The following is a 24,033-nucleotide window of genomic DNA, read 5'->3' on the forward strand; positions in this document are numbered from 1 at the left end:
ATCCTTATAATATAAGGCTCCACTCTTATAACCTCGTTTAACCTTAATTACCTCCATAAAGGCCATAGCTGCAAAAACAGTCACATTGGGGTTTCAACATATGAATTTTGGGGGGAATTATTCAGTCCATAACCAGGAGGTCACAGATCATTGGGCTGTAGGGTGACTTAAATTGTTAGAAAGCTCTTTTTCATCTGAAGCCCAAATCCGTCTCTTCCTAAATTCTTTCTATCTCTTAGTCTTAATTCTGCAGAAAGGGTTAAGAGAAATAAGAGGCAACTAACACAGTGAGCAACTATTTTGCTAGGTATTTTGCTTACGTTATCTCTCTCAAGTCTCAGGAGAATCCTGTGAGGAAGATATCACAATCCCTGATTTACAGATCAGAAGACTGATCTCAGAGAGGATGATCAGGGAGAATGAGTAATCTGTCTAAACTCATAAAGCCGAATATGCCTCATTACTTCATATATCTTTCCACCATCATGCTGCAGAAGTCATCTCGTCTACACAAAAACCTCTCAGATGTATGAGGGAAAGTTGCCTGTAGGCTTGAGAGCTGTGTCTGACTCCTCCGAACGTGCCTGGTCCATCCAAATGCTGCCTCTGCTACTGTGTATATTTTTGCTTTTCTTTCTCTCGTTTTCTCCTCTTTATTTCATTCTTTTATTATTTAGTCTTCATCCTGGCTTTGATTCACTTCTGACACCACATAATCTTATTTTTCCTCTGTGTCTTTCCTGGAATTCCTTTCATTTTACAGACTCTAGTATAGACCAAACTTAGCATGTGTAAGAATCATGTGAAAATGTTCTGATTCACTAGGTGAAGTGGGGCCCATGAATTTGCATTTCAAACAGGCTCCCAGGTGACGATGTTGCCACCAGTTGTACATTCGCCTTTGAACGTGCTGATATAGATGAGCTCTTCAGCCTTTCTAACTAGCTGATCTGTAGAAAGCGTTTCATTTGCCTTTTGACTTTCTCCTCTAGACGGAAGATCAGCTTGCACTTCCAGTACTCATGATTATGACTGGTGAAGACAGAAAAAGCTTTGAGAAGAAAGAATCTCTAGGTCATGGGAGCATAAAACCATGGTTTGTCTATAATGTGATTTTTTTTCCCACCTGCTATCTTTTTCTCCTTTTTCTGGAACAACACTGCTCTTTTATTTTTGGAAAGTGCTTTTAGCCCACTCTGCGTGATCCTGGTGGGTCTATCAATCATGTGGTCTCGTGTATCCCACCATAGGAATGGACACAAGAGTCAGAAGAGCAGGTCAGAATGTGTACACCATTTCCCTGGACACCGTGATTGGTCTAGCTTGTCATTTAGCACATGACCCATGAAGAGCCAGTCAGAATCCTTTTTCAGAATTGCCACGAATGCTGGGAGAAGAGAGGGGTTCTTTTCCTTGCTGTTGCTGGCTGTTGGTGATGCTGGTGGCCATCTCTGCCCTCACATGGAGGGAACCTTCCTGGGAGTGAAGCTGTCACAGAGGAAAATAGAACCTGAAGATGCAGAGAGAGGGACAAGTCTTGATGGCATTGCATCTAGCTTTGCTGAATCCTGTTTCTCCCTTAGATTGTCCATTCTCTTGAGTCAATAAATACTGTTTGGTTTAAGCTTGTTTGAGTTGAATTTTTGCTTCTTGCAACCAGACTTAAGCTATAAACCATGTTCATCTTGTTCAATACTGCATCCCCAATGCTTAGCAATCAATACCTGCTCAGAAAATACATACCAAATGAGTGAACAAAGAGAATTCTCACTGTTCAATTACTTTTCTGGGTCTCAAAATTGGCTAAAATAATACAACTCTTCCTGGTAACTTCATGAGGAAGCTGTTTTAGAATCCGTCTTTTTTGATTCCTAGGCTGTAGCACATACTGGGATGAAAGTAGTGGTTAAGAATCCAGGCTCTGAGTTGAGCAGAATTGGGTTCAAATTACGGCTTCACAACTTGCAGTGAAGTTGTAAACTCTCTGAGGCTCCATTTTTTTCCATCTGTAAAATGAGGGTAACAATATTTATGAAGCAATTATCACTCCACTCTGCTCCATTTGTCTTCCTCACTCTTTTTTTCATAACTGAACCTGCTCTTTTGGCCCAAAGTGGGCATTTGTTCCAGGCAGGGCCAATGATATGGCTCTTGTCCCAGCAGAGTTAGATTACCTCTGCTTGGAATTCAGATTGTGAGTGAAAACCCACAGAGGTAGAAGACAGTTTAGATAGAGTCATCCAATGATAGTGCCATAGACTGAGAAAAGAACCAAGATCTGTGACTAAGTGCCTCAGAGCTGTTGTCCTTTCTGTCTTTTCTAATCCTGTTTGTGCAGCTCTTCTGATTCATGGGCCAGTCCAGAGGTCTTCCGGTAAATCCTTTGTGTTTATAAAGGATACAACCAAAGAGCCTTCTGAATCAATCCACCTCAAAAGTCAGCTTTGAGAAGTAAATAAGACCATACATGTGAAGTAATTTGCTCAGCACTGGGAAAATAACAAATGCTTAATAAACGTTAGCTAGTATTATTACTCCAATTTGATTTCCTACTTGGTAGATCCTGCATGGTTAAACAAATAAATCCGTGTTTATTACCCAGCTATATGGAGTTGCCCATGTGAGAAGCATCTTGATTGTAAACTGGAGCCTATACACCAGTGTCTACTCTGATGCATTTAGTGAGGGTAAAAATCAGACGAACCAATTCTGATTCAGTAGGCCGGGGGTGGGGAGGGGGTGTCTGGAGATCAAACTTAAAACCACCAATTATTTTCTCCATCCATGGTGATTTAATCCAAATGGTGGCTCTCTTCTGATTTGCAGATACATGAAACTCCCATTGTTTCTCAATTTGGGGTTCTAGAAGCAGATTACTCTTTGAAAAGCCAGAGCCCCCCCAAGTTTATTTCACATGTATTACATGTTTAAAATCAGTCCATCTGTAGTAGGCTGAATAATGGACCCCAAAGATGTCAGGTCCTCAACCCCAGAACCTGTGAATGTTAATTTGTAAGGAAAAAGCGTCTTTGCAGATATGATTTAGTTAAGGATCTTGAGATAGAGATTGTCCTGGATTATCTGGGTGGTCCCTAAATGCCACCACAAGTGTGCTTATGAGAGAGAGGCAGAAGGAAATTACACCCACACACAGAGGAGAAGACAATGTGAAGGCAGAGGCAGAATTGGAGTGATGAGTCCACAGCCAAGAAATACTGGTCGCCACCAGAAATTGGGAGAGTCAAGGAAAGAATTCTCCCCTAGAGCCGCCAGAGGGAGTGTGGACCTGCTGATGCCTTGATATCTGCCTAGTGAAACTCATTTTAGATTTCTGGCCAGCAGAACTGTGAGAGGATAAATTTCTGTTGTTAGAAGACAGCAAGTTTGTGATAATTTGTTACAGCAGCTGCAGGAAACTAATACACCATCCTAAATACATTGGTCAAATGTATTGAAAAATCTGTCTAACCAAAAGCTGTAAGAGACAGAAACTTTATTTGATTTATATAGATTATTGGCCCTTTTCTATCCTGCTAACTTGCCAAAAAGCTGAGAAGAGTTGTTAATACACAGATTCAACTCCTCCTGTGGTATCACTGGCAGACCGCCCCCTATTGAATCGCCCTTCTGTAACAGGCACACAGGTTGATCAGTTTCTGATGCAGTTTTCATTGCCCCTGGATCTGAATTGCAATCTCAAAGCCCTTAGGTCCCTTCTGAAGGATGAATGAAAGAGTACAGCTGACTGCAGATAATAAGCCCTCTCCTCTTCATTTCTACCTTCTTCAGGAACAGGAGACTGGTTCATTGCACAATGGCCTTCACCCATCCCTTCCTTCACCTTGGGATGGGGACAAGTGAGGTCAAACCTCTTGGGGAGAAATCAAGAACATTGCTAAAGTCTTCTTCCTTCTTTCAGTTCTCTCCCTCTAAGGCAATGATCATTTTAATTTTTCCAATACTTTAAAATATTGTACAAATGTTTGAAAAAAAATTCAGACAACATGGAAGAATAAATAAATAGTTCAAATTCCTCTCTCCACATCTTCCCATTTCACTCACTTCCATATATTTAGCCACTATTAAAAGTTTGATTTTCCTTCCAGAAATTTCTTTAAATGTTTGTGCACTCCTTTGACATGTACATGCCTGTGTGTATTTGTACACAAACAGACACAGAGGCCTTTTGTAGGTTTTTTTGGGGGGGTTTTATTTTTTGGTGAGGAAGATTGGCCCTGAGCTAACATCTGTTGCCAATCTTCTGCTTTTTCCTTGAGGAAGATTGTCCCTGAGCTAACATCTGTGCCCATCTTCCTCTATTTTGTATGTGGGATGCTGCCACAGGATGGCTTGATGAGTGGTGTGTAGGTCTGTGCCTGGGATCTGAACCCGCAAACCCCAGGCTGCTGAAGTGGAGTGTGCGAACTTAACCACTATGCCACCAGGCTGGCCCCAGAGGCCTTTTGTTTTTTGTTTTAAATTGATAACAATAATGTTAAATGTCAAATCAAAGCAACTCTGTTATGCCAAGATCAGGGCCATGATTAGGAAGAATGGAACACTGACACTCAAGCTGAGGACATTTGGGTAGATACTATTTAAGATTTTGAACTCCAGACTTCTCTGAATCCTCCTGGCCTTCAGATGTGATCATCCCTCTCCATTAAAAGCTTACACTCTTTCCTTGCTAGAAGACAATGAAGCAGCCTTTCTCTATAGGGCAGCATGTACCTTCCTCATGAGCATTCCCCATTTCCCTTCCTAGTCATTAGGCCTCTAATGGGTTAAGTCCCAATATAACACAGTGGGGGACAAGCTGAGCCTGGTAAGGAAGGAAAGAGATTCTACCCAAAGGAGTTGCAAGATCTAACTAGAATGCACTGGTAGGGGCTGTGGGAACATTGTAGGGATTGGATTCTGTGGCTGCTCCATCAAGTAGGCTGGAACAATATATTAGATAGGGGAGAGTTTATTGATTTGTGGACACTCTCTAAAAATATAAGATTTAACGTCTTGTCAAGGATCTGAGGAGATAGCATGAACTCACCACTAGTATGGATCCTAGAAGTGTGGAAAAAATGATGGCTCGTGCTAAATGAAGTTGAAATGCCAGAACTGCTATGGTAGACAGTGGAGAAAGAGATTAAAAGGTTCAGGGAAATGGGCATGCTGAAATGGATTTACATGGAAGAGACATCGGATGACTACGTACCATGGGAAGGACTATTAGATACCTCATTGCCAAGACCATAAGTAATGCATTGGTGAGACGGGTGCCAGCTTCACTAAAAAGTTTAATGAGGGAGCTTCTTTATAAGACCAGATTAATAGTAGAAGAGGCCATTACAGAATTTGGCTCAATGATTGCAATGGGGATGTTAGAACTCCAAAACAATAGAGAGTAGGGAGTGGCACGTAACTGCCAGAAGCAGGGTGGATGTAATTTTCTTAATGAGTGGCAGAGTTGTAGGATAGCTAAGGGGGCCTGATCCGCAGAGAGTAATGGAGATGGTTAATGGAATACAGTATCTCCAGGGGCAAAAATAGATGGGCACCCAGCAAGGGTACAACTCAGCTTGTACTGTCAGAAGAAATCAAAGATAGATGACCTCTAGATTGAGGGTAATGAAATGTTATGATCCCTTGTCAGCTCCTGGGCCTGAACTTGTTTTCAGGTACAGAACCCATTGACTGAATAGTCACTTATATTTAAGTATCCTAAACATTTTGGAGATTGTGAGAAACAAAATTCTGAGTTGATATTGATATTCAGAGACCTAAAGTATCATCATGGTGTCCCTTTAAGAACGAAAGCTTCTGGAATCTTGACCAAGATCCTGTTTTCAGTGAACCTACTGAATCTGTTGATCTACCCAGCAGTCATTTGCGTGATTCCCAAATGTATAATTGGGGTTTACTTGTGTAGTAGTTGACACAACTACAACTTTGGGTTCTTGGCCTTTGGGGTGAGAGCTCTCATAGTGGGGAAGTCCAAGTAAAAGCCTCTGAAAACACTCCATCATCCCCCTAATCCCATCCAAGGACCAAACCAATATCACAGCCCCAGGATAAGAAGATGGCAAAAATTAGTGCCACCTTTAAGGATACAAAGGATGCAGGGATGGTGGACCCTATCATATCTCCACTTAATTTGCCAATCTGACCCCTAGAAGAAACCAAATGGATCTTAGAAGATGATAGTTTACTGGAAACAAACAAATTGTCGCCCTAATTGCAGCCATAGTACTAGATATGATTAATATCTTTGCTAGAACAGATTAACATGATTTCAGATACATGATACATGGCCATTGACTTGGCAAATGCATTCTTTTATATTCTGATCAAAAAATAGCATCAGGAACAGTTTGCATTTACATAGAGTGGGTAATAATACATATTTACAGTTTTGTCCGAAAGCTATGTTAATTCTTTGCTTTCTATAAGAATATAGTCCAAAGTGATTTGGACTGTTTAGACATCCCACAGAACTTCACATTGATCTGTTATATCAATGATATTATGCTAATTTGAGCTAAAGAATAAGAAGTGGCTAGCACACTAGAGGACTTAGTAAGACACATGCTCCATGCTAGATAAACCCTGTAAAGAATCAGAGTCCTGACACATAAGTAAAATTTGTAGTCTTGTAGTCAGGGATGTGCCAGGGCATACCTTCCAAAGTAAAAGACAAATCATTATATATTGCACCTCCCATTACAAAGAAGGAACTCCTATTCCTGATAGGTTGTCTCAGTTCTAAAGAGAGTGTATTCCACATCAGAGAATATGTCTCCAGCCCATAGACCAGGCAATAAGAAATGCTGCCAGCTTTAAGTTGGTCCCAGTGCAAAAAAAGAGTTCTGCAGCAAATCCAAGTAGTCCTGTGGCTTGGCCACAAGAGCCTGCAAGTCCTATGGTATTAGAGATATCAGTGGCAGGGCTTACAGCAAGCTCCAGGTGGCAGAATAATAATGCAGAGTCCTGAGATTTTGGTGCAAGGAGAATTATATACTTAAAATAACCCAATTTCTGGCATGCGATTGGGGGCATTGGTAGAGGTGGAATGCCTGACCATAAGACACCAAATGACCACGCCTCCAGGACTGCCCATCAGGAGCTGGGTTCTCATAGAGCCCTCAAGTCATAAGGTTGCTCAAACCCTGTAGCAGTTTATTGTAAGAGGAACGTGAGCTCCAAGCATGAGAAGGACTAGAGAGAAAAACAAGGCACATAAGCATGTAGCCCAGACTCCCATGACCTTCCCCACTGTGCACCAGTGCCTCTCCCTCACCTCACTGTGATCACATCGGGAATCTCTTATTACCAGCTGACGGAAGAGCAAAAACTCCAAGCTTGGTTACAAATAGAACAGCTTAGTATGTGGGTGCTTAAAAATGGAAGCAGCTGCAGTGCAGCCTCATTCTGAAGGCTTTGAAAGAGAGGAGTGAGGGAAAACCCTCCTCATGGGCAGAGTTTTGGGTGATGCACCTATTTATCCTCTTGTGTAAAAGAAGTGGCTTGAGGTTACACTATATCCAGACTCATGGGCAGGTGCCCAGGTAAGAGTAAGAAAGGGTGGAACAAGGAGGTGGGAGAACATGAGGGAGTGGGAACAAAGTGTGAAAATCTTTGTATCATATGTTATGCCCACCAGAAAGCATCAACCATGGAGGAAGATCTAAACAGCCAAGTGAACAAGATTATTCCACCAGTCCCTGTCATCAGCTACTCCAGTACTGGCTCAATGGGCATATAAATGTAGTGGCCATGGTGGGAAAGATGGGTGTTCCATATGGGTCCGACAACATGCGTTTCCACTTACCAAGTCTGATTTAACTGTTGCTGCCATCAAGTGCCAAATGTGCCAGCAGCAGACCCCAGTGCTGAGCCCTGATAGAGTACTATTCCTCAAGGAGACCACTGGTGGCAAGTTAATTACATTGAGACCCTTCTATCCTAGAAAGGCCAGAGGCTTGTTCTAATAAGAATAAACACATATTCTGGGAGTGGGTTTGCTTTTCCTGCCTGCAAGGCCTCAGCCACCATAACTATCCAAGAACTGATAGAATATCTTATTCCTTGGAACGGATCCTATGTAACATTCTGTCAGAGCAGGGAGCCCACTTTACTGCAAAGGAGGTGTGGGAGTGGGTTATGGCCATTGGATCTACTGGTTATATCACATACTGTTTCACTCAGAAGATACCTGCCTGATAAAGCATTGAAATCACGTACTGAGGACACAGTTGAAATGCCAGCTTAGAGGCAACATTTTGCAAGAAAAAGGCATCCATCCTCCAGAAGATTGAATCAAAAAATTTTATATGACACTGGATCCCCAAGGAAGACTAGTACATAGGTCCAGGAACCAAGGGATGGAAGCAGGAGTGATCCCAATTACCATCTCTCTCAATGACCCACTGGGGACTTTGTCCTTTCTGTCCCCACAATTCTAGACTCTACAGGGTTAGAGTTCCTGGTTTCCAAAGGCAGTATATTTTTGCTGGGGGACCAGCAAAACTTCCGTTGAAATATAGACTGCAACTGCCATCTAGGCACTTCAGGCTCCTTGTGTTCAGGGACTGGCAGACAAGGAGAGGAGTTACCATCTTGGCAGGGATAACGGACCCTGATCATCAGGAGGCAGTAGAGCTGCTCTTACACAATGGGGGCTGGGATAAATATGTGTGGCATCTAGCTAATACATTTGAGTGCTTTTTTATACTCCTTTGCTCAACTGTGATGGTAAATGAACATGTCAGCAACCCTGGCCTCAAGAAGGCATGGTGTCCAGGGGCTCATACCCCTCAGATATGAGGGTTTGGGCAACATCATCGGATAAGTCACCATAACCAGAAGAAGTAGTGCTGAGGTAAGAGGAATCTAGAATGAACATTGGAGGAGAAAGATGATAAGTATCAGTTATGGTCCTAAGACCAGCTCTGGTGGTAAGGACTGTAATTTGCCCCACTAACCTTTCTCTTCTAAGTTTCTTTTGGGAAGAAAGGTACATTAGCATCCTGGAAGAATAGCTCTCCAAATATATATGTGTGTACCTAAAGAAATGTATCTGAGTGACACATAGGGTGGACCGTAATGGATACGGACATAAGCTACAACGATCTTCCTTCAAGGAAAGACTTGCTGCCCTGTCAGCTCCTTCACAGTTTATCTCAGCTGCTCCAATGGGGTTAGTTAAGACTTTGCCAGAACTTCATTGTAGTTCGACATCTCCCTCTGCCCGATCATACTTCCTTCCCCTTCTTTCCATGAGTGTTGATTTCTAACAGCTATCCTTCACATTAAACTCTATCTCAGAGTGTGCTTCTGGAGAATTCAACTTATAATACCACCCTTAATCCCCTACTCTGAAGATGTGAGGAGGGTAGCACCAGTGTGGAATGGGGAATAAAAGCTAATCAGAGTGATGAAAGCATACATATGGAAGTGAGAATGACAGCAGAGTTGGGAAAGTCATCATACAGGAGAATTAATGAAACAAGTAAATATTTAAAGATAGTGGGAGCCAGTTTTCTCAATGTTGAAGAAGGTAAGTATAAATACAGAAAATGAGAAAATTAGAATAAAAATCTTGGATCTTGATCTTAGATTATTGGAGGCGTTGGTGTGAACTCTTAGTTTTAAATATATATAGATAGATAGAGAAATAAAAAATAGATGCAACTGTGTGTATGTGTGTGTGCGTGTGCGTGTAGCTAGCTGTGTCCACTGATAGGGACTGGGAGCAGTGACATGCTAATACTAAGGAGCACATTTAGCACTCAAATGTGACTTTTAAATACTATTTTCCATTCAAGAGGACTAACGCTTATTGAAGAAGTGGCTGATTCCAGACTGGGGCAGGAAAAGTACAAGATGATCATAAAACATGTTGTTCTAGAAAGCATGTGTTTGTTAAGAATTGTGAAGGGTCGGAGAGTTTACCTTGCTTGCGAACCAACAAGTTAGCTTGCCATGATTTCATCAATGCTCACAGAAGACACGAAACTCCTTTACTAGTCATGGCACAGCAAGCAGCAGGAGCTTCACGTTTGTGTCTCACTTCCCAACTCTTATGGGGCGTGACACAGAGGTAGACACTGCACATACAGTGAGTCTGTGTCACAGCTGAGGAACCCTGACCTTAGGGAACCTGAATTTTTATAACAGGCAGCAAGCAATCTGCCTGACCTTGCCCTGCATGAAGTCGTATTTATGACACTAGATGGTAAGGAAACTGACCTCTGCTCTGGACGATGTTACTCTCTCTATCTTCTAAGCTCTTTGCTATACAAATATCCTTGAAAAGATGACCCAGAAAAAAACACAGTGTTTCTGCTCACAAGATGTGCAGAAATATGAGACCCATGGAAGATTATCTTCCAACTGTGCTCAAAGAATGATAAAGACATATCAAAATGACAAAGAAGCCAGCTTGAAGGGGTGCTCACTGGCCAAATTAGGAAAAATTTGAGCATGAGAATAATTAATGAGTGTAAAGGATTATAACCCATTGAATAAAATAGGAAACTATGACTTTATATGTGTATAAATAAATACTCTCTCTCTCTCCCTTTCTTTTTTCTTTATTCACCTTTCCCTTATTCCTCTTTTGTGGGATTGAACTCCTTAATAGTATTGTAGCACATAAATCTTGGTCTCAGGCTCTGCTTTTGGGGAAACTCATGCTATGATGATTCTCATTGTCCTATTTTCCACCAGGCTTGCTATCTTTCCCTTTTGATTTGTAGTTGATCTTTATCAATACCGTCATGCATTGTGTAACGACGGGGATAATTTCTGAGAAATGTGTTGGTAGTTGATTCTATCATTGTGCGAACATCGTAAAGTGTACTTACACAAACCTAGATGATATAGCCTACTACACACCTAGGCTTTTTAGTACTAATATTACAGGACCACCATCATACATGAGGTCCATCATTGACGGAAACATTATTATGCAATACATGACTGTATTAGATATACTAGTATTCCTTATGATTTTTAGATTTACTACTTGGTCATCTATCTACTAACTTACCCAGGGCATTCTTTGTTCAACAGAAAGCCTCAATTTATTTTTTTTTTTTTTTTTTTTTTTTTTTTAATTTTTTGTTTATTGCAATAACATTGGTTTATAACATTGTAAAAATTTCAGGTGTACATCATTGTACTTCTATTTCTGCATGGACTACATCATGTTCACCACCAAAATACTAATTACAACCCATCACCACACACATGTACCGAATTATCCCTTTCACCCTCCTCCCTCCCCTTCCCCTCTGGTAACCACCAATCCAATCTCTGTCCCTATGTGTTTGTTTATTGTTGTTATTATCTACTACTTAATGAAGGAAATCATACGGTATTTGACCTTCTCCCTCTGACTTATTTCACTTTGCATTATACCCTCAATGTCCATCCATGTTGTCACAAATGGCTGGATTTCGTCGTTTCTTATGGCTGAGTAGTATTCCATTGTGTATATATACCACAGCTTCTTTATCCATTCGTCCCTTGATGGGCACTTAGGTTGCTTCCAAGTCTTGGCTATCGTGAATAAGGCTGCAATGAACACAGGGGTGCATGTACCTTTGCAAATTGGTGTTTTCAAGTTCTTTGGATAAATACCCAACAGTGGAATAGCTGGATCGTATGGTAGTTCTATCGTTGATTTTTTGAGGAATCTCCATACTGTTTTCCATAGTGGCTGCACCAGTTTGCACTCCCACCAGCAGTGTATGAGAGTTCCCTTCTCTCCACAACCTCTCCAACACATGTTGTTTAGAAAGCCTCAATTTAGATATAATAAAATTCATTTCCTTTTTTTCTTTTTGCCTTATGATTTGTGCTTCTGAAGTTTTGTACAGGCAATCTTTCCCCACACCTAGGCCACAAAGATGTTCTCTTATATTTTATTCTATTAATTTAGAGTTGTACCTTTCATGTTTATTCTTAAATCTACCTGGACTCCATCTTTTTGGTTGTGTTATGTAAAGATCCAGTTTTACTTGTGTACATATAGCCAGTTGTCCTTTAGTGTCTACTAAGGTCCCCCATAAATATGTCCCTGGCACTGACTTCTGTTCCTTTTCATCTTCGTTTGTTCTTGAACCAAACAACCATTACTGCGTGGCTTTGTACTGCATCAAATTAGCTATGCTGGAAGTACATTTACTATAATTCTCTTTTATGTATGGTTCTGACTTAGTGTTGGCCCCAAGAAACAACTCGTGTGATATTTGAAAGGTGGTAAGTGAAAGGGCAGCTTTCTTTTTTTTTTTTTGACGCTCTGAAGGTCAATGGTACAGTGACATCTTGTACGTGTTGTCACTGATCAGCTAGCTCACCTTGTTAGGTCAACCCAGACATTCAGCTCCTCCAGCTCCCGTCAAATCTCCTACAGCTTCCCCAAGTTTTGCCTTAAGTGTGTGGGCAGCTCCATGGTGGAAACGGACACTTTCCCTTGCTGATCACTCATAGAATTGAGATTGCAGATGGTGAGAGACAAATGTTGGTTCTACTTTGTCCTGTGGGTCTCGGTTTGTCTCACCGGTCCCAAGTTGTCTGTGATCTCATCCACGTCTAGCTCTCCTTTCCAACTGCTGGTCTCACTGACCTATAGAGACTTCAGGCTCAACACTAGATGCAAACGCAACCGCTGTATAGACTCTTCCACCAGCTCCCGTAATTGCATTGGGTCTAACACAATAAATCTATTGATCTGTACTACTAATAGAGGCTCTGCGTCTCTTTCCAATTCCTCATTCATAAATATATCCTGTTCTTTATTAACGTTGTTTTCAATGTCTTTATATTACAAAGTTTTATTCTATTTTTAAAAGGCAATATAGGTATCTGAGGATATTATTTTTCCATGTAAACTTTAGAGTATAAATTTTGTCACAAAATCCAACTGGAATTTTTATGAGCTGTGTTAAATCCATTGATTAATTTGGGGAGAAATTATATCTTTAAAATATGAAGTTTGACAGCATGAAGTCTTTTCATGTATTAAAATCATATCTATGAACTTTATTAAGATTTTAAAATACCCTCCATAGATGTCTTGTGTATTCTTGGTCAATTGGTTAATTTTAACAAAATATCTTGGTTGTTTTTAAGATACTTTCTTTTTGCTGCAAAAAAAGAATGGCATCATTTAAAATATATTTTTTTACTTGTGTATTGAGAGTAAAAGCAATCATTTTTTTTAGTACAGTCATGTATCTGTCAGCCTTGCCCAAAATTCCTTATTAGTTCTGATAGTTTGTTGATTCTGTGTTGTGTGTATGTGTGTTTTATTTATTTATTTTTTTTGTGAGGAAGATCAGCCCTGAGCTAACATCCATGCTAATCCTCCTCTTCTTGCTGAGGAAGACCGGCTCTGAGCTAACATCTTTTGCCAATCCTCCTCCTTTTTTTTTCCCCCAAAGCCCCACTAGATAATTGTATGTCATAGTTGCACATCCTTTTGTTGCTGTATGTGGGACACGGCCTCAGCATGGCCAGAGAAGTGGTATGTCGGTGTGCGCCCGGGGTCCGAACCCGGCCCCCAGGAGCGGAGCGCACGCCCTTAACCGCTAAGCCACGGGGCCGGCCGTGTGTGTTTTGAGTAGATAATCATATCATCTACAAAAATGACAGATTCTTTTTCTTCTTTTGAAATCCTACATCTCTTGTTTTTTTTTTTTTGTTATCGTTCTTTATAGACCTAGCTAGTACTTCCAGTACAATACTAAAGAGTAATGGTGATAGCCTGCCTTATATTATGTACAGCTGGGCACTATTTTGTACAGAGGTATTACTAGAGTTCAGTGAAGTTGATATGAGCAGAGTGCAACACACGAGACAGGCTATCACCATAACTGTTTAACAGAACCATACACTATACTCTTTCAAGTCTTGCATCTTTGAACACACTCTGTTTTCTGTCTAGAATTCCCTTTCATTTTTCTTGATTTAACTAACATGGACTCATCTTCAAGACTCAACTCAGATGACATTTCTTTCAGGAAGTCTACTCTAAATCCCCAGTTTGGACTAAATTCCCTTCTGAATGCCCATAACACCAGGTACACACCACTATATTAGTTCTTAGTTATTTAGGGATCTGTCTTCCCTGTTAGACTGTAAATTATTTAATGGCAGGGATTGTGTATTGCTAATCTTTGTATTCCTCACGTTAAGTCCAGTACCTAAAACATAGTGGTTACTCATTTAATGTTTTTTGAATACATTCGAATTGAAATGAACCAAATAAAGGAATCACAGTTGGTATGAAGCATGCTTAAATTACCCAGCTTACCTAGTAATCATGGCCAAGGGCAGGCAACGTCCACTTTGGGGAGGTTTTAAAAGGGAGTGGTGACACAATGCTCACCAGTTAGAGAATGACTACATAAACAATGCCACATTCATACTATGCAATACTCTGCAGTAGTTAAAAAAAGAGATGGCTCTACATGTACTGAAACAGAAACGAAAATCTACACAGTATATTAAGATTTTTTTAAAAGAACATTGAGAGTGAGGGTAAAATACAAAATAACTATTACTATACTTGTATTTGCAAGTCTGTGCATGTGTATATTTGTGTGTGCATATGTATGCACGTGTGTGTGTGTGTGTGTGTTTATTTATGTGACAGACTCTGATGTTTGCCTACCCATTGGCTCTTCTACTTTCTCTTGAGGTAATATGTCTGATCTCAGAACATGGATTATGTTTGGTTTAAATCATCATGGCAATCTCATTTCTCTTTGACTGTTATTGGTCTAGGGGCATGTCACCAAGTTACGCTCTGTTGAGAACTTTAGGAAAAGACTATCCTCTCAGATAAGAGAAAGACATAAAAAGAAAAAGTCTCCTTTTGTCCACTCTTACTTCCTTCCTGCTTAGGTAATAATCGAAGCTGATGTGTGAGATTTATGCTTGGAGTTCCAGCAGCTGTTATATGACCACGATGAGAGACTTGGTCAACATGCTGAAGATGGCCCAGAAGAAAGATGAGAATAGGCTAGAGCCTTGACTACACCATGAGCTTCCAAACCAACTGTGGATCACCTGCATTTAGATAACTGTCAATTGAGGAAGAATTGTCCTAACGTTTAAGTCACTCTTGGTTAAGTTTTCTGTCATTTACAGCCAAAATTATCTCATTTGCTAAAGTGGCAGTGTAGTTTCACAGCAATACTATTTGAGCACTCCCCTTTACATTCTTAATTGCAAAATGTATAATACAAATATTCTTGTTCTTTTTCATTTTCTACCATTTTGCCTTGTATTTCACCCTGATACCCTCCACAAGTTTTCTTACTTTAGCTTTGGACCACCTCCACTCTTAAACAGGAAAGAGTCCACGTTGCCAAAGCCCTGTTGGATTCCCAGTAGAACCAGACCCATCTCTGTTTCCTTTTACACTCCATCTAAAATTACAGGTAGCTTTATGGGCTCAATTAATACCAGGGATATTACAATCCTCTTGTGGGTATTTATAAAGCACAAACAATCACAGATATGAAGCCGTGATGAACTGGAGTATGGTGAGTTTGACATTTGCCCAAGATTTAGACTAGTCCAAGTGTCACATTGTGTTTGAAATCTCGCATCTGATTCTGATAATTCACTTAAATGAAATTTCTCTGGTAGAGCCAAATGGCAAGATTGATTATAAAAGGTAAGAAACCTTCATGTAGCCAGTACGAGAGGTAAGGGTGAAGTGGGGAGTGATAACAAAGGCATAGGGGACTGAGTATAATTCGCTAATGAAGACATTTTAAAGTGATAATAAGAGGTGAACATTGACTTCCTTTCTAGGTACGTTTCTATATTAAAGAAGGTTGGCTAGGACTTCAGGGAGCTGAGTCTCTACCTTATCAATTAATATTTCTGTAACCTTTGAAATTTTCCTGCGTTTACTCTCCTCACTTACAAAATGGGACAATGGGATGGTTGTGAGGCTCAGAGGAACTTATCACGTGAAATTACTTAGAAAAAGGGAAGATTCAATGGGAGAGGTTCAATGGAATTATAAGCCACCTTCTTCAAATTATTAAGCTCAAAGAGGTAAGAGATCTTCCTGACCATACACAGATATTCTCATCCCTCCCTTTTTTCCCCCTCAACATACAAAACACACACTAGTGGATTAAAACTTAGCTGCAAGAGTCAGAAAATTTGGATTTGCACACTAGCTCTGAACACTCACTACCTTTTGCATGATCTTAGACAAGTCACACTTCTCCTGCCATTCTGTCTCTATCTTTAAGTCAGTAGAGACACTCCTTACTTGTGTTCTCTCCTTCAAAGGAAAGATGTCACACTTCAAGAGAAATAAATCCAAATTGTTGGAAAGATGATTTCACAACCCTACCCAGCAGAAACCAGGAAGGGGGCAGTTGGTAGAGGGGCAGGAACTTCTGTGATCTGCGTCAAACAGCCATAGGGTATAAACTCAGATCCTTAAAATCTACAAGCAGGGAGTCCTTGCTGAGGGTCTAGTGTTCCAAACAACCAAGGGTTTTCTTTGTCTTTAGACATTTTCTTGTCATCTTAGTAAAAAATATTAAATGCTATTTGACAACTTCTTAAAGATATGGGATTACTATTAAAGCCAGTAATTCTTAACTCTATCAAGCCCAACTCCCTTTTTATGATAAGTATTTTATAAGATCTGCTTACAATTCTGTCATTAGATTAAATTAATATTTAAATCAACATAACTTACATATGAACATAATTTCAAAAAGCATAATGCCTATTGTAAGAAGGAGTAATAAAAGCAAAGTTGTTTATAATAAAGTAGTATGTACTTCAACATGTAAATGTCTAAGTGTGACTAGTAGACATAATAACACAGTCAGATGCTTGCACCTATATGTAGAATCAGTGTAAATGAGACCGCTATAAACATAGACAGATACAGGTGTGTTATATTGGAGACTCAAAAACCATATGCAGCATTGCTACTTGTGATGTGATTTTCCTAAATGTTGAATAATTTATGGTAAATTTCTAACAAAATATTCCTAGAAAATTTGGATCTATTAAACATGTGCATAAAATATTTGATATTTATTTGTAAATTGGAATTAGGTTCTAAGTTCAGATAATTAAAAACACCATTTTCACCTAAATATGTCGTAGTGGATGTCAAAAAGTATGCAAAATGTGGGACAATTCTTACTGCATGGGACTGTTCCATGCGTTTTAAGAAATATTATACTCCCAGTACCAATTCACTAAATGCCAGTAGCCCCCAGTTATTCTGACACTATAAAAATCTTCCCGCAAATATTCAAAATTCTCTCAAATAATAATATCATCTCTATTGAGAAGTTCTGCTATAAGCAGTGCCTGGCACTCTGCATGTGTTTAATATATGCTTATTGATTAGACAGATGAATGAATGTATAAATAATATATCTCTAAAAATAACTTTAACTTTTGATGGCAAGTAATAGAAAACCTAACTAACTGTAGTTTAGACAAATCAGGGTTTATAACATTTTTTTAGTTAAGAAGTAGAGTTAGGCCACCCAGGGGTGGTGCTACAGCTCATGGTGTCATTATCTATTGCTCCTATTTTCCTTCCATTTTGCCAAGGATCCTTGGCAAATCTGTTATTTTACCGCTTTATGAAATAAAGATCACTGCAGCATCTCTGGGTTTTACATCTGTATTCAAAGCAGAAAAGGGGAAGGAAGGGGAAAGGATCATTGCTAGTAGCCTTCTTCATCTGTCTTATTGGCCAGAACTAGCTAGTGCTGTCACATGGCTAGTGCTGGTTGCAGTGGGATCCTACCACTGAAAGCAATCACATTGCCATATAAAACGTGAAAAACAAGAAAGAAACAAACAAAAACTTTCAAACACATTATTGAGCTGCCAAGAAAGTAAAGATTCTAAGAAGCCAAAAGTGAATTCCTAGAAGGTAAGGAAATGCTAGAGATGGCTTGTGTCTGAGGCATATGTGTCAAACTCTGGTGTTCTTGATATTTCAGTTTTGATGGTTTAATAGGAAGTGGGGATGGGGAACAGATAAAGCTTAAGGGTTGCCCAATGTATGGAGTGTAATGGTAGAGCCTGACTCAATGTTGGAAAATGAAAAGGCAAGCCACAGACTGGTAGAAAATATTCACAAGGACTTGTATTCAGAATATATAAAAACTACAAATCAGTATCAAAAAGAAAAATAACCCAGTTTTAAAAATGGACAACAGTCTTGAAAAGACACTTTAAATAAGAAGATATACCAATAAGAACATGAAAAGGCACTCAACATCATCATTAGTCATCAGGGAAATGCAAATTAACACCACAAGGAGATACTATTATGCATTCATTAGAAGAGTTAAAATGAAAAAGACTAACCAAAGCAAATGCTGGTGAGGATATAGAGCAATTAGAATTTTCATACGTTACTGACGGGAATGTAAAATGTACAAACACTTTGGAAACTGTTTGCCGGTTTCTTACAATGTTAAACACATACTTACTGTATATCCAAGAGAAATGAAAACATCTGTCTACCCCAAAACTTGTACACAAATGTTCATAGCAACATTATCAATAATAGCCAAGGTGTAGAAACAACTCAAATGTCCATCAAATGATGAATGGATATCCAAATGTCATATGTTCAAACAGTGGAAAAATTATTTAGCCATAAAAAGGAATGTACTGATACATACCGCAACATGAATAGAACTTGAAAACAGTATGCTACATGTAAGAAGCCAGACACAAAAGTCACATATTATATGACATCTTTATACGATAATGTCCAGAATAGGCAAATGTTGGGGGAGGAGGAGGTGGGGAGTGACTTCCAATGGGTATATATGAGGTTTTTTTGGAGTGATGAAAATGTTCTGTAATTGGATAGTGCTGATGCTTGCATAAGTATACTAAAAACCATTGAATTGTACCATTTAGATAGGTGGAGTATATGGAATATGAGTTACATCTCAATAATATTGTTATAGAAAACAAAAACAAACAAACAAACAAAATATATGTAAAGATCACTAGCATGGCCACCATCCCAAGCTTACCACTGCCAGCATCTTGGTGCATAGACTTCCAAACTCATTTCTGTGCATCGCATGTACTTATTTAAAGAATAAAAATTGGATCAACCATTCAAAAAGTATTTTTAACCACAACATATAACTTTAAAATTATAAAGTAATATCAGCCTGGAACAAGAAAATTGTCTTGTTCCTGATCTTAGGGGGTAAACTTCCAGTCTTTCATCAAGTATGATGTTAGCTGTGGGGTTTTTGTAGATGCTCTTTATCAGATGGAGGAAGTTTGTTCTATTCCTAATTTGTGGAGTGTTTTTTATCATGAAAGGATGTTGGATTTTGTCAAATGCTTTTTCTGCATCTATTGAGATGATCATGTGGGTTTTTTGTCCTTTATTCTATTAATGTGGTATGTTATACTGATTGATTTTCATATGTCGAACCAAACTTGCAATCCTGCAATAAATCCCACTTGGTAATTGTATAAAATCCTTTTATATATTTTGCCAGATTCAGTTGGCTAGTATTTGGTTGAGGAGTTTTGCTTCTATATTTATAAGCATACTGATCTGTAGTTGTCTTTCTTGCGATGTCTTTGTCTTGCTTTGATATCGGGGAAATACTGGCCTCAAATAATTAATTAGCAAGCGTTTCCTCCTCTTTTGTTATTCGCACAAGTTTATGCAGAACTGGTAATTAATTCTTCTTTAAATGTTTGGTAGAATTCACCAGTGAGGCTATACAGTCCTGGGCTTTTCTTTGCTGGAAGATTTTTTGATTACAAACTTAAGCTGTTTACTTGTTATGTATCTTTTCAGATTTTCTATTTTTTCATCGATCAGCTTTGGTAGTTTCTATGGTTCTAGGAGTTTGTCCTTTTCATCTAGGTTATCAGCTTTGTTGGCCTACAATTGTCCACTGTATGCCTTACGTCTTAGTCATCTTGGCTGCCACAACAAAATACCATAGACTGGGTGGTTTAAACAGCAGAAATGTATTTCACAGTTCTGGAGGCTGGAAACTCCAAGATCAAGGTGCTGCTTGATTTGGTTCCTGGTGAGAGCTCTCTTCCTGGCTGCAGAGAGCTGCCTTCTCCTTATGTCCTCACATGGCATTTCCTCAGTGCATGCATGTGGAGAGAGAAAGAGATCTTTCTTGCTCTCTTTTTCTTCTTCCAAAGCCATTAATCCTATCATGAGTGTTTCATTCTCATGACCTAATCTAATCCTAATTACCTCATGAAGGCCCCATCTCCAAATACTATCACACTGGAGGATAGGGCTTTAACATGTAAATTTGGGGGGGGACATAAACATTCAGCCCATAATATTCCATCTTAGGATCCCTCAAATTCATGTCCTTCTCACATGCAAAATATATTCTTTTCACCCCAAGAACCCGAAAAGTCTTAACTCATCCTAGCATCAACTCTAAAGTCTAAAGTTCAAAGTCTCATTTAAATACCTAAATCACATATAGGTGAGACTTGAGCTATGATTCATCTTAAGAAAAATTCCTCTCCAGCTGTAAATCTGTGAAATCAAATTATGTGTTTCCAAAATACAATGATAGGACAGGCAGAGGATAGACGTCCCCATTCCAAAAGGGAAAAATAGGAAATAAGAAAAGGATGACAGGTCCCAAGCAAGTCCAAAACCTAGAAAGGTGATTTCCATCAGATCTTAAGGCTTGAGAATAATCATCTTTGGTTTGATGCTCTGCCTTTTGAACTACTGGGGTGCAGATTCTGCTCTGTAGCTCTGTTGGGCAGGGGTTGTGCCCCTAAAACTCTACCAGGTAGGGGTCCTGCCCCCAAGGTTCTTCAGAGTGGCCCTGGCCCCACAGCTCTGCTTGGTGGTCCCAGTCCCAAAGCCTCCATCAGAGGCCATCTGCTCTGTTGAAACCAAGGCGGTGGCCGTGATGATCTCTGAATCACCTTATGGACATTTTTTCTTCCTCTTGAAGAATAGCACTTGTTCTAGCCAAATAGCACTATCATTCAGTCTTGTTGAATCCATGAAGTCACACAGCCTTTCTTCATTTTGTCTCATCTCCATTCTCTTCAGTTCAAACTGTCAGTGTTTCTTCTCATATAATCCCACAAACTCTTTATCAAGTGATAGTCCAGCCACACCCTTGGTGTTCTCTTCAATGCATGCTTTCTAATTTCTTGAAATATGATAGGCTGAAAGGTTTCCAAATTTTCAAGTTCTGATTCCTTTTTGCTTAACAATTCCTTCTTCAATTCATTTCTCTCTTCTTGCATTTTACTATAAGCAGTCAGGAGGAACCAAGATACTCCTTCATCACTTTGCTTAGAAATCTTCTCAGCTAAATATCCAGTTCATCACTTGTAGGTTCTATCTTCTACAAAATGCTAGAACACGAACACAGTTCAGCCAAGTTCTTTGCCATTTTATAACAAGGATCACTTTTCCTCCAGTTTCCAATAACATGTTTGTCATTTCCATCTGAGACCTCACCAATGGCCTTTAATGCCCATATGTCTACCAACATTCTATTCATGATTATTTATGTATTCTCTAAGAAGATGGAAGCTTTCTCTCCAGCTCTCCTCTTTTCTTTCTGAGTCCTCACCAGAATTTCCCTTAATGTCCATATTTCTAGTATGCACCTCAAAACTCTTTCAGCCTCTACCCATTACCCAGTTCCAAAGCCACTTCCACATGTTTAGGTATTTGTTGCGGCAGTACTCCATTTCTCAGTACCAAAATCTGTCTTAGCTCAGGCTGCCATAACAAAATACTGCAGACTGGGTAGCTTAAATGATAGAAATTTATTTTTCACAGTTCTGGAGATTGGGAAGTCCAAGATCAAGGTGCCAGCCAATTTGGTTCCTGGTGAGAGCTCTCTTCCTGCCTTACACACAGCGCCTTCTCACTATGTCCTTCCCTTGGTGCGTGCACCTGGAGTGGAGAGGGTAGGTGGGTAAGAAGTGAGAGAGAGGGAGAGAGAGAGAGAGACCTCTTTATTCTCTTCTAAGGTCACTAATCTCATCATGAGATCCCCACCTTCATGACTTAATCTAGCCCTAGGTATCTCCCAAAGGCTACATCTCCAAACACCATCACATTGAGCAATAGGACTTCAGTGTACGAATTTTGGGGGCACAAACTTTCTGCCCATAACACCTTATAACCATTTTTTTTCTTTTTAATTTCTGTAAGGTTGGTAGTAATGTCCCCTCTCTTATTGCTGATTTTAGTAATTTTAGTCTTCTCACTTTTTTTGCTTGATTAGTCAGCTAAAGATTTGTCAATTTTGTTGATCTTTTCACTGAACCAACTTTTGGTTCTGTTGATTTTCTCTATGGTTTTTCTATTCTCTATTTCACTTATTTCCACTTCAACCTATGTTACTTCCTTCCTTCTGCTTGCTTTGGATTTAGTTTGCTCTTATTTTTCTAGGTTCCGTAAGGTGGAATGTTAGGTTATTGATTCGAGATCTTTCTTCTTTTTTAATATAGGCAATTACAGCTCTAAATTCCCCTCTAGGCACTATTTTCATTGCATATCATAAGGTTTGGTATGTTGTGTTTTCATTTTCATTCATCTCAAAGTATTTTCTAATTTCCTTTCTGACCCTTTGATTATTTATGATTGTATTTAATTTACATGTATTTGTGAATTTGCCAAATTTCTGTTATTAATTCCTAAATTCATTCCACCATGGTTGGACAGCATACTTCATATGACTTCAGTCTTTTAAAGTTTAGTGACACTTGTTTTATGGCCTAACACATGTTCTATCCTGGCAAATGTTCTACATGTACTTGAGAAGAATATGTGTTCTGTAGTTGTTGAATGGAGTGTTCCATAGGTCTCTGTTAATTGGATTATAGTATTGTTCAAGTCTTCTACTTGCTTGATAATTTTCTGTCCGGCTGTTCTAGCCATTACTGAAAGTGAGATATTGAAATCTCCAACTATTATTGTTGATTTGTCTATTTTCACCTTCAATTTTGTTAGTTTTTGCTTCACGAATTTGGGGTAGTTAGTCGTATATATGTTTATAATTGTTATATCTTCTTGATGGATTAACTCTACTATTATCAAATGTCCTTCTTAGCCTCTAGCAACAATTTTTATCTTAAAGTCTACTTTGTCTGATATTAGTATAGCCATTCTAGGTCTCTTTTTGTTATTGTTTACCTAGTATATCTTTTCCCATACTTTTACTTTCGACTTCTTTGTGTCTTTGAATCTAAAGTGTGTCTCATATAGACAGTATATAGTTGGATTTTATTTTTTAATCCATTCTGCTAATCTCTGTCTTTCAATTCAATGCTTTTTCATTTAATGAAATTACTGATTAGGTCATGTTTACATCTGTCATTTTTCTATTTGTTTCCTATATATCTTATCATTATTTTTGATCCTTCCTCCATTGTGACTTCTTTTGTGTTGAAAGGATATTTTCTATTGTACTATTTTAATTCCCCTATTGTTTTTCTTACTATATTTTTTGATTTATTTTCTTAGTGGTTGCTATGAGGATTACAATTAACATCTTAATTTATAACCATCTAGTTTAGATTAATACCAATTTAATTACAATAGTATACAAAAATTTTGCTCTTATACGGCTCTATCCTTTCTCCCCTAATTTGTGCTGTTATTATCATGCAAATTACATCTTTATAGATTGTATGCCCATCTATGCAGAAAAAATAAGAAATTCTTTACAAATTTGTGTCATCCTTGCACAGGGGCCATGCTATTCTTCTCTGTATTGTTCCAATTTTAGTATACATGCTGCCAAATTGAGCATGACACAATCTATTCTTGCCATTGAAAACTACTCTGGCTTCAGTGTGGAAAATGAATTAAAGAGGAGGCCAATCTAGAGGTGAGAAGACTAGATCGAAGATGCTAAAATATATCAGGTAAAAGATGATAGTGATCTGAATTAATTCAGTACCAGAGTACTGGATAAGCGATGTAGATGACAACAAATTTGAAAGATATTAAGG

General features: G+C 39.0%; 1 non-coding gene across 1 annotated transcript; it reads right to left on the minus strand.

Moving 5' to 3' along the window:
• Positions 1-23,726: 23,726 nt before the first annotated feature.
• Positions 23,727-23,831, minus strand: LOC147916275 (U6 spliceosomal RNA). Its single transcript, XR_015553287.1, has one exon. It is a non-coding gene; the product is annotated as a U6 spliceosomal RNA (small nuclear RNA).
• Positions 23,832-24,033: the final 202 nt, after the last annotated feature.

This window comes from Ceratotherium simum, chromosome 9 (assembly GCF_057802395.1).
Source record: "Ceratotherium simum simum isolate JZ-2026a chromosome 9, ASM5780239v1, whole genome shotgun sequence".
Taxonomy (NCBI): Eukaryota; Metazoa; Chordata; class Mammalia; order Perissodactyla; family Rhinocerotidae; genus Ceratotherium; species Ceratotherium simum.